Raw genomic sequence first — 13,949 nt, 5'->3', positions numbered from 1 at the left:
ATGTGTATTATTCGCAGAGGTTCACATGCCCAGAATCGAACATTCTGTTTGTTCACAACACTGTTCATGTAAAAATAAGCTTCATCAGAAAACTGTGTGTTATGCAGCATTTCCTCTTGGTCTTGCTCAATTGACCAACTTGCAAACTGCAGTCGCCGCTCCTTATCTCTCGCAAAAAGCTTATGTGACACAGTCATCTTGTATGGATATAAGTGAAGGTCAGATTGAATAATTCATTGTACAGATCGGCGTGAAATTCCGAACTCGGCACTGGCTCTTCTGGCTGATTTACTCGGACTACACGTCAGCGCCACTTGAACTGGATCAACATTTTGCGGCGAACGTACAGTATGTGCATGTGGTCGCTGACACTCCAAATTACATCCAGTACCTTCAAATTATTATGTAATCTGCGTATTGTCTGTGGGCTGGGAGAGCCACTGGGTGTTGAAATGAGCATGAAACCTTCTCTGTGTCAATGTAACGCTGTTCGTCGCCGTGAACAGAAACACAATCTTTGTCTTTTCTGCGATGATCAACCTTCCTTTGTCCGCCATCGCGGCAAACTGAGATTACGGTCTCACAGCGGAAGCAATGAACTCGCAACGACATCTGGCGTAATTTCCATGAACTGTACGAAATTGAGCGCACAATTTGAAAGCTATTGCCCCTATAGTATATTTGTAGGATCAAAAGTCAATCGGGTGACTTATCATGCGCAACCCTGCATTACGTACAGCCAAAAATCACTCTGTGAACACATTAGCAAGCTAACAAGAACAGAAAGCTCAAAGAGCACCGGAAAGTTAAAGAAAAACTGCATATTGATTAGTCAATTACACCACTCCCACAAATAAAAGTACGATTTTATGGGGTAGCAACAAAATTTTTGGATCGATGAAGGATTTTTTGATAGGGAACATGGAGCATGTTATCTTGGCTAGAGACATCGACAGAAGTAGTGGAACGTGGCAGACAATATTATTAGTAATCTCAACTTTTAGCAGTTGATGCAGTTGTCAACAGTGAAGAGTAATCTGAAAAAAAAGATGTACAAATATCCAGTCAGAACTTGATAAGATTTAGAAGTGGTGCAACAACTGGAAACTTGTTTTAAATGTTCCAAACTCTAAAACTGTACACTTCACAAAACTCAGGAAAGTAATATTCTATGACTACATCAGTACCGTACTCACAGCCAGCTCATATAAATACCTGGGTATAAAAATTTTTTTGCACATGAAATTGAATAGGTTCAATCATAGGTAAAGCACGTGACAGACTTTGATTCATTGAGAGGATAATGGGAAAACGCAATGAGTCTATAAAGAAGATTGCTTACAAATACGGTAACCTGTGCGTCTATATTAGATTATTGTTCATGTGTGTGATACCTACATTAACTTGGATTAACAGGAGATAATGAACGAATATAAAGTAGGGTAACACAAATGATCATAGTTTTCTTTGCCGCATGGGAGAGTGTCACGAAAATGTTGAAAAATTGGAATCATCAGATTCTTGAGGAAAAGTGATAATTATCCCGCAAAAGCATACTTCCAGAGTTTCAGGAAGCAGTGAAAAGTCCAGAGATATTCTTCATTACCCTACATGTCTCTCCCGTACAGCACGCATAGTGGCATTTAAGCACTAATTCTTTCCATATTGAGTACGTAATTGTAACGGGCAAAAATCCATGGATCAATAACAATAATAAAAAAATACATGATGTGTTACCCGACTAAGTGCCCTCTGCCATGCACTTCACAGTGGTTTGCAGAGTGCAGAGGTAGATAAGAGAAACTAGCAACAAGGAAGGAGAGAAACAGCGACTACCACTAGGGCAAGGTCTCTTGTGCACAAACTCAAACTTTATTTAGTGTAGCCTGTAGCGTATGTGAGGTCTGTTGACAAGTGACATGTCTGAAACTTGCAAATTTTCATAATGAATGAAGGAACAGTATGAAATAAGCAGTCATAGCATAAGTCCGAGACCGAAACTCTACTTTAGCATTTGTTTACTTTTGTGTTGTTCGAACATAAGACTAAGTGATATATAGGGCACTACATATAGAATTTTCAGTGGCATTGGCAACACACTATTTCCGTCTCGGAACCATTTGATTATTGTTGAATTTCCACATGTGATATGCAGAATCTTTGTAGTCCCGGCGCGGGATTGGTCAAACACACCCGGGATAAACTTCCCCATTTGAAACAAGTGGGGCGGTGTGGTAAATAAGAGCAGTCAACATTTACGTGCGATCCATTGTTTCGTGTGCTAGGGCCTCGCATTTGTAGGTCGTTGTCTCTATTGTGGGTAAGTACGAATTAAATTTGTTACTCTGCTACGTTTCGCATGCATAGACATCAGATTTGTTCCAATCGACCGAAACGCAGTATTCATGATGTTATAGTCGTGTTTTTTCTGCTAATTCGGTTCAAACAAATGCTGATAGTGCACGAGACATTATTTCTTCGGCTATTAATATTATACCACACACGTGTCTTTCCAATATGCATTATATAGAAACATACGAACTTTTCTTATTTCACATAGTTACAGTCACCAACTTGTAATTAATGACTGCTATTACACCTAACTGTATGCATTCTGTCAGATAAAGTGGTTGATTTTGAACTTTGAGAGTAATTTATCGTAGAAGCCTTATGAATGAACTAATAATAGGGACTGCAATAGTATACAGTAAGTGTATGTATCAACAAAGCAATGGGAAAATTTTCCTTCTCAGAAGTGTAAGGAAGTTTGGCGCTAATTATTTCGCCCGTGTAAAGCTGTTTCATGAACCGCAGCAGTTAGTGTTGTTTACCAAGTTACGGTTGAGACGTGCTTTAAAGCTCCCTATCGACGTCAGGGGGGGGGGGGGGGGGGGGGGGCGGGCGAGATGTTCTAGAAAATGACTCAGTGTACATGGTTTTTTTTCCGATAGTAAGATTGTCAGGGTTAATGTATCTGTGAATTTCAATTGCTTCATTCCAAGGAATAATAAATCTTACTTGCTGATAAGAGAAATACCACGTTACTTAATATTTTACTTGAGTAAAGTCGCGTAGAATCGCTCCCCCCCCCCCCCCTTTTTTCCCCCCTTTTTTTTTTTTTTTTTTTTTTTTTTTTTTTTTTCTCCTCGCATTCTGGCATATCACGTACAAATTTTCACAACTCACTAGAATACGAAGAGCAACATTTAGAATATGTTCGTGTTTGCAACTATATTTTATTTTAATAAATATCTTATGGTAACAAAATTCTATATTTTGGAACATTGCTAATATGTTTAGTGTAGGTATATAGGTGTAATTTCTTTGAGTATTGGATTCTAACTGTTGGTCTCTAATTTATTGTCCTTAGTGTTGAAAACTTGGAGATTCCCCTTAGAGTTGCATGACACACGTGAAAGTGAAGGGCAGCAAACATGAAATCATTATGCATGCTGTCCTTCCTATTGCTGATAAATGTGTGAACGTTTATTGGAAAATATTATGAAGTAAGATTTGAAGAAAAATCTTGTTGTTAGCTGAGTATTGCCATTGTGCCTTTTTTTTCCCCTATGTATCAGTTTTCAAAATGTCTAATCCCTGTAGCACTGTTAGTTGTAGGTGGTTTTTGCTTTTCACAATCGAAATATACAACACAAATGCCATGCTATTTGGATAATGGTGTCTTTTTTGTGAGTGGCAATGGTTTATCACTGCAATCCCTTTTCGCATTAGTTTTCATGTAAGCCATATTTCCGTACAGTTCAGTAGTTTCTGTTAATTTCCAGTTTTTAGTGTGATCTGCTTATGGGTCGGCTAAGTTCATAGTTGAGACTAAAAATACAGTTCCTAGCCAATTGTGGAACTATCTGAGCATTCAGCTCAGCAACTTGGGGAAACCAAGGAAAATCCTAGTTAGGATAACCAGACAAGAGTTCAAACCTTGGTCCTCCCTAGTTAGTCCAGTGCCTTAACAATGTGCCACCTCATTTGCTATATGATAAGGAAGCAGCCATCAAAGTCCACAAGGAGTTTACATCATACGCAAGAAATAGAAACTATAACATTACCAGAACATGAAAGCTTCATTATATTACACTTCTGAAAAACACACTCGCTAATACCTACCAACACTACTTGCTTCTCAACTATTCTTGTAACTCGTCCCTTTTGCCGAGGTGGGTTGTTACCTACATGGGGGGGAGGGGGGGGGGGAACAACAACAATAGCAGAAACATTCTATTGCAAAGCTCCAAACAGCAAATCTAGCACACCTGCTGACAGAAATGCAAAATACTCAACAATAAATGAGGGCATAGTATTTCTTTATGCTAACATATTCACCTCCTCTCCCATCCATGCAAGGACATACGTAAATATTCTGTATGTGTATATTAAAGCGATTTGTTTTTATTGTGTTAATGATGTCAAATCCTTTATCATTATGAGATGATCCCTAGATGATAAACATTTCTCAAACAACGTTTTTAACTCTGCTCTAAATGCTGTTTCCTTATCAGCTTCAGTACATTGTAAAGTAAGAGATCAGTGTAGGTCACTTGGCCTTGGAGTGCAAGTTGTTGGCATCTCGTCGTTGTTGTTCTTGCTCACTCTATGTGGAGGGAGCAACAGTTAAGTGTGTTGTAATTGCGGTAATCACTGTTAGTTTGTACATGTCAAAGTTTGGCTCTGATAAACTACAAGCATGTGTATATGTGTAATGAGAATACTGTGAGCAGACAAAACTTCAAATAGGTGTTTGCAGTGCACCATTGGAGCGCATTGTCAAGATTTGAATAGCCCTTTTCTATAAAGTAAAAATTTCATTTGACTGTTAGTTTTATTCAAACATACTAGTCTATAAACTACAAGGGACTGAAAGTGGCCAAAGAAAGCCGATCTGACACCTTCTGGAGAGCAAACTTTAATTGCTTCTTTCACTTGTGGCATTGCTTTGTTAATGTGAAATGTGCTAAGTTGCATCATGGTTTTGCATCAGAGTTAAACTGTAGGTCCCTTATACTCCTCCTCCCCCCCCCCCCTCCCTTCGTCCCTGCCCTCACTTCAAATAAGTCTTGTGACTGTTTTAATGAGGCATGGTATGAATTGCTCTCCTGCACCAGCCTCTTCATTTCAGAGTAGCTCTTGTTCCTTAGGTCCTCTATTATTTACTGTATGTATTTTAATATTTGTCTTCCCCTCAGGTTTTACCCTCTACAGTTTCCTGTAGTACTGTGGAGGTTATTCCCTGATGCCTTGACACATGTCCAACCACACTATCCCTTCTTCTTGTCAGTGTTTCCCATATTTTCCTTTCTTCCCCAATTCTGTGGTGAATCTCTTAATTCCTTACCTTATCAGTCAACCCTATTTTCAACGTTCTTCTGTGGCACCACATCTCAAACATTCATATTCTCTTCTGTTCCAATTTTCCCACTGTCTGACATTTGCTACCATACAACGCTGTTCTTGAAACATATGTAATCAGAAATTCCTTCCTCAAATTAAAGTGTATGTTTGATGCCAGTACACTTAACTTGTCCAGGAATTCCTTCTTTGTCTGTAGCAGTCTACTTTTTATGTCCTCCTTGCTTTGTCCATTCTAGGTTATTTTGCTTTCAAGTTAGCAGAAGTCCTTAACATCGTCTACTTCGTGATCACCAGTTTTGATGAGTTTCTCAGTGTTCTTATTTCTGCTACTTCTCATTACTTTTCTTTTTCTGGTTTACTCTCATCCCATATTTTGTACTGATTAGGCTGTTCATTCCATTCAACAAATCGTGTAATTCTCTCCTACTTTCACTGAGAATGGCAATGTCACCATCAAATATTATCATTGATAATGTTTTACCCCAAATTTTAATCCCACTCTTGTAATGTACAGATTGAGCGATGGGGGCGAAAGTCTGCATCCTTATGTTACATCCTTTTTAGACTGAGCATTTTGTTCTTATTCTTCCAATCTTATTGTTCCTTCTTTACCTTTGTACATATTGTATATCACCCATCCTGTCTATCCACCAAAGCCGAACCCTTCCATTGGTTTGCCACAGGGTATAGTGTGATTTGGTCTCGAGCATCGTTTAGCATTTACTACAGAAAATGTAGCATATGAGGACGTACTTGACCATTTTACCTCATTCTTTTTAACTCTCTATGCACATTAATTGTGCTAGTAGTATCTTTGGTAACTTTTTGGAACTCACAAGTAATTTCTCCTCAAATTTCATGTTTATTTACAACCTCCCTCTGCAATGCTAGACGTTCCGTGTCGGTCAATACATGAGGTCTCCCAGGTCGTGGTTTTCTTCACGTGTACACTTTAGAAGGCTTGGAATATATGCTGGATTTGTTTCTCAGATGACATCCAATGACTAGTCAGTGTTCAAAGTCTCTGAGCACTCTGGACCAAACAATTCTGCTGTTACTGCTTCTCTGCTGACAACACAATACTTCCTTCATATTGATCAGATGATTTAAGGGGTAGAGTTATTCAATTCAAAGGTCAGAGTAAGGATGGGAAGATGCCTCGTGAAATGCTGCGTGGTGTTCAAATAACATTTGGATCAATGTCAGTTTTCCTTTTTTGTGGTCTGTTTTAATACACAGTCTTATTTTTATGCCCCAGGTGTATCGGGTTAGGAAAAGAACTTTTATCATAAGATGATTACACACATTGAGTAATGTGACTAAGATAGGTTTAGCCAGCAGGGACTTAAAGCTGGTCATTGAGATCTCTTAGACAAGATATTGAAGGACAGATATGATTAAATCCTAGTGAGGATATGTACAGAGCCTAAATCGATATAATCTTTTAGAGAGAGAAGTGCTGCTGTTGTACAGATACATATTCAAAACAGCAAATGCACTGGTGTCAAAGATTATCTGGAATTTTGCCGTTACAAAGAGAACAAGACTTAGGTGGTTTGTAAGTGTATGAAAGATGGTGGAAAATGCAGTTGGTGATAGACAGATCCAGAGAGGGTTGTCAGGGTTTCAATGTGGAAGACAGAGAGGGGTCCCTGCTGTGCTGTTAATTCCATCTTCTGTGTTAGCATGCGTCTCTCTCATATTTGTTATTTCCAACATTCTATCCAGTGTGGTTTTGTATCCCAGAATTTTTCTGCTCATTAAACATATGTACGCCATTTGTCTGCCACACGTGGCCACCCATCCTATGCCTCCTTCTTTGTCAATTCCTTTGATCACCAGTATGGAGCACATCCCTCTTCCCTGTTTTCTCCTGAAGTTCATTTTTGGCTCTTGTTCAGGCAGCTTAACTTCACGCTCCATGCAACTTTCCCAGTAGGTGTGAACCCTTCACCACATTGGCCTTGTACAGTGGCCCATGTTCACCTCAGCCCTCATTTGCTTCCTAAGGACACTACTCCAGCCTCGCTCTATTGCCTTCAGTTTCATTGCCTTAGTGTGGAATTTCGCGATAGTACCTTTGTGTACATTGATGGCTCTCGGAGTGACCATGGTGTTGGGTGTGCCTTCATCATTGACACCGATGTTTTTCGGTATCGGCTTCTTGAAACACTGCTCAGTATTTACAGCAGAACTCTTCACCCTGTATCAGGTCATGCAGTACATCTTGCAACACAGGCTTTTCAATTGGGTTATCTGTTCAGTCTCAGCGCCCTTCAAAGTATCTGTGTGCTGCACTCCATCCATCCCTTAGTGCAACAGGTCTAGGAAAGCTGTCACTTGCTCACTGTTGCTGGAGCCAATATGATGTTTATGTGGGGTACCTGGCCATGTTAGTCTGACAGGAAACGAGGCTGCTGAGAAGGCTGTTGTCCTTGTATTTCAACCCACTAGTTCTTACATTCCCTCCAATTATCTCTGTGTTACCATCTGTCAGCAGGTGGTGTCACTTTGGCATCACCATTGGTCCTCCCTTCATGGGAACAAGCTTTGGATTATTAAGGCTCTCTCAGCTGCTTGGACAACCTCCTCTTGGTCTCTCGTCACAAGGTGGTCGTTTTAACTAGGTTACATATTGGGCACTACCTTTATAGTCATTGCCATTAGTTAAGTGGTGCTCCCCCACCACTTTGTGCACACTGGCCCAACTTTTAACTGTCTGCAATTTCGTGATGGAATGCGCCCCCCCCCCCCCCCCCTTAAAAAAGAAAGAAAGGAACTGCTTACGTTCCCATTTGTGTTTGCTGTCTGAATTATCAACCGGTTTAGTGAACAATGCATGGGCTGTCGACCACATCCTACTTTTTATCCATCATAGCAATATGACAGAAGCTGTTTAATTTTTTAGTTCTGGACCTCTGTTTCTCTATGGCGTATTGTTTTTTAACTCCTCTCTCTCTCTCTCTCTCTCTCTCTCTCTCTCTCTCTCTCTCTCTCTCTCTCTCTCTTCGCGTGTAACAGGTTTGACATGGGCACATATGATCCTAGTTGTTGTTGTGCCCTAAAACAAAAAAAAAATACAGTTGCCGGGACAACATTTTTTGGCAAACAGGTTCACAGTTGCATTTATTATCTTGATCTCTTCTTTTTTCTGTTTAGTTTTATTTGGGATCATTGTCAATTCCTCAAATATCTTCTTTCTTCTTTTCTGTTACCCTGACCCATTGGTCAGTTGGCGTTTGCACTACTGATTACTTTCTTGTCTATGTCCATGTAAGATATTTTAAGTCTCGGAGGACTTTTTGGTACTGTTATCAATTTATTCGCTGCTGCTGAAGTGATCACTTTGGAAATGTTTCTTCAAGAATTTGTGTCAACAAAGTGCAGAATTTTACATTTATATTGTTTCCTGTATAACGTTCATCCAGAGTTTGGTTTGTCAGTACCCTTGGAAAAAGTATGTAGTTTATGCTAAGAGTTGTTCTTGTAGGCCTGCAGTTTTGTAGAAGTTGGAAGCAGCACAAACACAAAATAATGTTGTCATCAACAAATGAAGAAGTTAATTCAGGCGTGCTCAGGGGAGTGTATTGGGACCCTTGCTGCTGATGTTGTATATTAATGACCTGGCAGATATTACCAGTAGTGTCAAAGTTTTTGCAGATAATGCAGTTATCTATAATGAAGTGAATAAAGTATTATTAAAAATAGGCTGCACTGTTATTGAGACAGATTTTAGTAAGGTGCAAAGATTGGCAACTTGTTTAAAACATCCAGAACTCTAAAAGTGTACACTTCATTAAACACTAACTATGCTATGACTAAAAATAAATGAGTAAAATTTTGAATCAGACAACTTGTAAAAATTTCTGGATGTAATAATTTGTGGGGATATCAAATGGAATGGTAATGTAAGCTCGGTCGTAGTAAAGGAGATTGCAGACTTTGCTTTGTTCGCAAGATAATGGGAAAATACAGTGGGATCTGCAATGAAGACTGCATACATATCACTTGTGTCCCATTTTAGAATATTGCTAAAGTGTGTGGAACCCACACCAAGTCTGACAAAGGACATGAAATGCAGGTGGTTTTTTACCCACAAGAGTGTGTCACTGAATTGTTTAAAATTTGACCTATCAGACACTTGAAGACGGGCGCCAATATACCACAAAAACTTACTAACAAAGTTTCAAGAACCAGTCTCCTCTTCCTTCACTGTTTTCCACAGTGTGTTTATTTTGTTGCCTGATGGGCTATCCTCTTCCTACAGTGCATTTGTTTCAATGCCTGGATTACTGTCTTCAGTTTTCTCCAGTGTGCTTTGTGATAAGCTACAAGATCATCAGACCTAATTCAGATGGGTAGATGCAGTTTCCTTTTGTCCTGCAAGAAATATTTACTTCTACATCTACATGTATATAGACACTACGCAAGCCACTGTACGGTGTAGTATTTCCTTTCCTGTTCCACTCACAAATAGAGCGAGCGAAAAGCGAATGTCTATATGGCTCCATATAAGCCCTAATATCTTATCTTCATGGTCCTTATGCACAATGTATGTTGGCAGTAGTAGAATCATTTGGCAGTCAGCTTCAAACGCTGATTCTCTAAATTTTCTTAATAGTGTTTCTTGAAAATGTCGCCTTCCCTCCAGGGATTCCCATTTGAGTTCATGAAGCATCTCCATAACACTTATGTGTTGTTCAAACATACTGTAACAAATCTAGTAGCCCACCTCTAAATGCTTCAATGTCTTCCTTCAATCCGACCTGATACGGATCACAAAACACTCAAGCAGTACTCAAGACTAGGTTGCACCAGTGTCTGCTATGCAGTCTCTTTTACAGATTAACCACTTTTTCCTCAAATTCTTCCAATAAACCAAAGTTGACCATTCACCTTCCCTACCACAGTTCTCACATGCTTGTCCTATTTCCTATCACTTTGCAATGTTATGCCCAGATTGTAGGATGTAAGGTCCACCATTTATGAAAAAAACAGTTTTTTCAGAGTTCTCATATGTTTCAGCACCACTGTGCCATTATCAATGGGTTTCCGTTTTATTTAATCTGTAATATGAACATTTTTACTAAATGACTACAAAATTATGTGGATATTTAGTTCAAACAAGAATTAGTTTCTTTTTGTTAATACCTTTGCACTTGGTGTGCATGATTTTTCAGGGCCACTCGTGTATTATTTATTACAGGTAGCTTGTCATCTGCAACCAAACAATGTTGATGAGAAATTTTGTTGGGAGTTAACCTGTCATCCAAACGTAATTTAGTTTGTCACAATATTTTGCACCTATATTCGTCTTGCGTAACTGACAGACCTTACGTCCTACAATTTTAACTGCAAACACAGTAAACACAAGGAGCTGCAAATCCAAATGCTCTCGTTGCCCAGCCAGGCGTTCCCCAGCAAGCTCTACAACAAATACAGGCACATCTTAATGAAGCTTCAGCAGACAACCCTCAATATACAGTTTAATAAAAACTGCCTAGCTCATAATGTAATTCCAGACTATATCTAAAACTCTGTGAATAGCATGTCATCTGCACCAAAGAAAGTGGACATAATGTGGCTAAAGCAAGAAAGTAGAGAATTATATGCTAAAAATCAATCACCCAACACTGAACTTTACCAAACACATTTAGAATTGACCAACAAACTTACAATACCAGTTCACTTTGAGGAAATAACAGAGAGAGAAAAAGCATACACACAGAAAGTAATGCAAGAAAAACAGGAGAAACAACACAGAAAACTCAACAGAATAATTAAAAGCACAAACATACCCACTGAAAGCAACCACAATGAACAATATAAATTTCATGACATAATCATTAACCTAACTGACATAAATCTTACCAAACAAGAGAAGAGTCTACTAGAAAAACGACCAAAACACAACATTTACACAAACATATCACACACAACAATAGAAAACCTCATAACAGAATCGGAACACATTATAAAGGAACAAGAAAGAATGAGCACACGAAATTTGAATGCAAACTTGACAAGAGAATTAGCAACTGCAGAAATAACACAGATAATCAGAACACACAAATCCATAATTATTTCTAATCATAGAACATCAGATGAAATCACAGCCAACAATCTAAAACAAAAATTAAAAACAGAACAATGCTGTAGTAACAAGAGCAGACAAAGGGAAAATTACTGTAATTATGTATGAAAAAGAACACACAGAAAAACACTAGATTTTATCAAAGACAACAACATCACAAAACTGACCAGTGACCCAACAGCAAGGTACCAGAAAAACATTCAATAGACACTGAAAAACATCAAAAATACATTCTCAAAAGGCCAGGTAAAAAGGATGACACGTACAAATCCAAAGGCCCCCACCCTCAATTCCCTACCAAAGGTTCACAAGGATAATATCCCATTAAGGCCCATCATCAACTTCCAAAATACTCCAGCCTATCCCTTACCTTAGCCCAAAACACACACACACACACACACACACACACACACACACACACACACACACACACACTACTAAAAAAATTGTACACTTTTGATGATAGGAACCTGGAAAAATCAAAGAAATTGATCAAAAGAATCAAGAACATACACATACCAGACAAAGCAACAATCATATCATTTGACATCACATCAATTTACACTTGTCATCCGATAAATGAAACAATAAACATCATCACACAAAGATTAAAACAACAAGGAAACACACCACACACACACATCAATGAAATAACAATCATATTCAAGACAATAACATCACAAAATTATTTTGTGTTCAACAGAGAATTTTATTCTCAACATGAAGGACTACCAATGGGTTCACCAATTAGTGGCCTCCTAGCTAACATATTTATGAACAACCTGGAGATCATGATCTTCAGACAAACAATAAAAAAACTACAAAATTATATACTGTACTGTTACATCAATGACATAATATGCCTGGTTGATGAACCACATAGAACAGCTACACAATGAAATAAACAACTTACACCCAAAAATTAACTTCACATTAGAAACAGAAACTAACAACACACTACATTTTCTAGATCTCACCACACATAAAACAAATGACACACACAACTTCACGATATTCAGGAAACCACAAGCACCACCATTCACAACCTATCGAACCACCCATTGACACATCCCCCCGGAGGTTCACGGTTCTTTCGTGAGAACGTGTGTGGCGAGCATGGGGCCCTGTGCTATTGCAGCCTTCCTTCTTTCCAGGGCTGCATTTCCTTGCCCTTCCTCTCCTTGCCCCTTGCCCCTTGCCCTTCGCCCTTTCCTCTCCCTCTCTTGGTGCCCTTGTTTATGTTGGCCCCTTATCCTCCAGGTTATGTTGGTTCTGCAATTTGGTTTTGTTGTGTAATCACCTCATACTTTTGGCATTCCCTGGTCCCCCTCTGGGGTTTGACCTCCATTACTAAATTTCTGTTCCGTAGTGTGAGCCATTTGGGGAAGAGCACCTTACCTAGTGTCTCCAACGTGTGCTCCCCTAGTTCATTCCACCTTTTCTTTCACGTCGTTATCCGATGCATAGCCAGCACTGTAGTCAGCCCATGTGGTGGGGTCGCTATGTACCCTTTTGGTTGAGCCCCCTGAACACGCAGGGATCACACTTCTGATACCTGAGCTGTGACCACCTCATGTAAGCCTAGGAGTGGGTGCTTGTCATCCTGGAGCATCGGAACTCCTGGCAATGGTCACCGTGCCAGACAGCCCTTGCTGTGGCTGGGTGGCGCATGTGGGGAGAGCCCCTCATCGGAGTGGATGGTATCAGGGCGGACCCTATGCAAATGAAACGCATACGGGTCCAGAACTGTGGCCGTTCTTTCTACGGCTGTCTCTCCCCATGGTACTGATTCTTTTAGTGCTGCTTCTCCTGCCTCTTCGGCCTTCCCTTCCATGGCTACCACCTGGGAGGAGGGTCAGGCCTGTCAGCTAGTGGCGGAACCTTTCCCCCGCTATTTGGTTTGCACCATGACTGATGTGGATTCTCTCACCAATACCAAACCTTTATTTTTTGTGGAACACATTGAAGACAAGTTTGGCGAAGTGGACTCTCTGGGCAAGATGCGGTCGGGTTCGTTGTTGATCAAAACTGCTTCAGCTGCCCAATCTGCAGACCTTTGTGCCTGTAACCATCTTGGCACAATTCCTGTGTCCATTACCCCCCACCAGTCTCTAAATATGGTTCAAGGTGTGATTTTTCCCAGGGACCTCATCCTTCAAACTGATGAGGAACTTCAGGACAATCTCGGACGGCGTGGTGTTCACTTTGTTTGGCATCTTCAGAAGGGTTGGAAGGACAATCACATTGATACTGGTGCCTTTATCCTGGCCTTTGAAGGGTATACCCTCCCTGAGAAAGTAAAGATCATGGTTTATCGATGTGACTTGAAGCCGTACATCCCACCTCCTATGAGGTGTTTTAAGTGCTTGTGTTTTGGACACAGGTCTTCCCGCTGTTCGCAGGCCCCTCTCTGTGGTGACTGTGGACGTCCACTCCGTGAGGGGAGTTCTTGTGTTCCCCCTCCTGTGTGTGTTACTTGTCATGGCAC

At 40.0% G+C, this 13,949-nt stretch overlaps 1 protein-coding gene across 1 annotated transcript in view; it reads left to right on the top strand.

Moving 5' to 3' along the window:
- Nucleotides 1-2,209: 2,209 nt before the first annotated feature.
- The window catches only part of LOC124556566, a 259,489-nt gene continuing 247,749 nt past the window's right edge, over nt 2,210-13,949 (top strand). Inside the window, exon 1 of the mRNA XM_047130521.1 lies at nt 2,210-2,320. The gene's annotated coding sequence lies outside the window, so the exon portion shown is untranslated. The remainder of the gene's footprint in view (nt 2,321-13,949) is intronic.

This window comes from Schistocerca americana, chromosome X (assembly GCF_021461395.2).
Source record: "Schistocerca americana isolate TAMUIC-IGC-003095 chromosome X, iqSchAmer2.1, whole genome shotgun sequence".
Lineage (NCBI taxonomy): Eukaryota > Metazoa > Arthropoda > Insecta > Orthoptera > Acrididae > Schistocerca > Schistocerca americana.
This window is presented reverse-complemented; position numbering and strand designations above follow the sequence as displayed.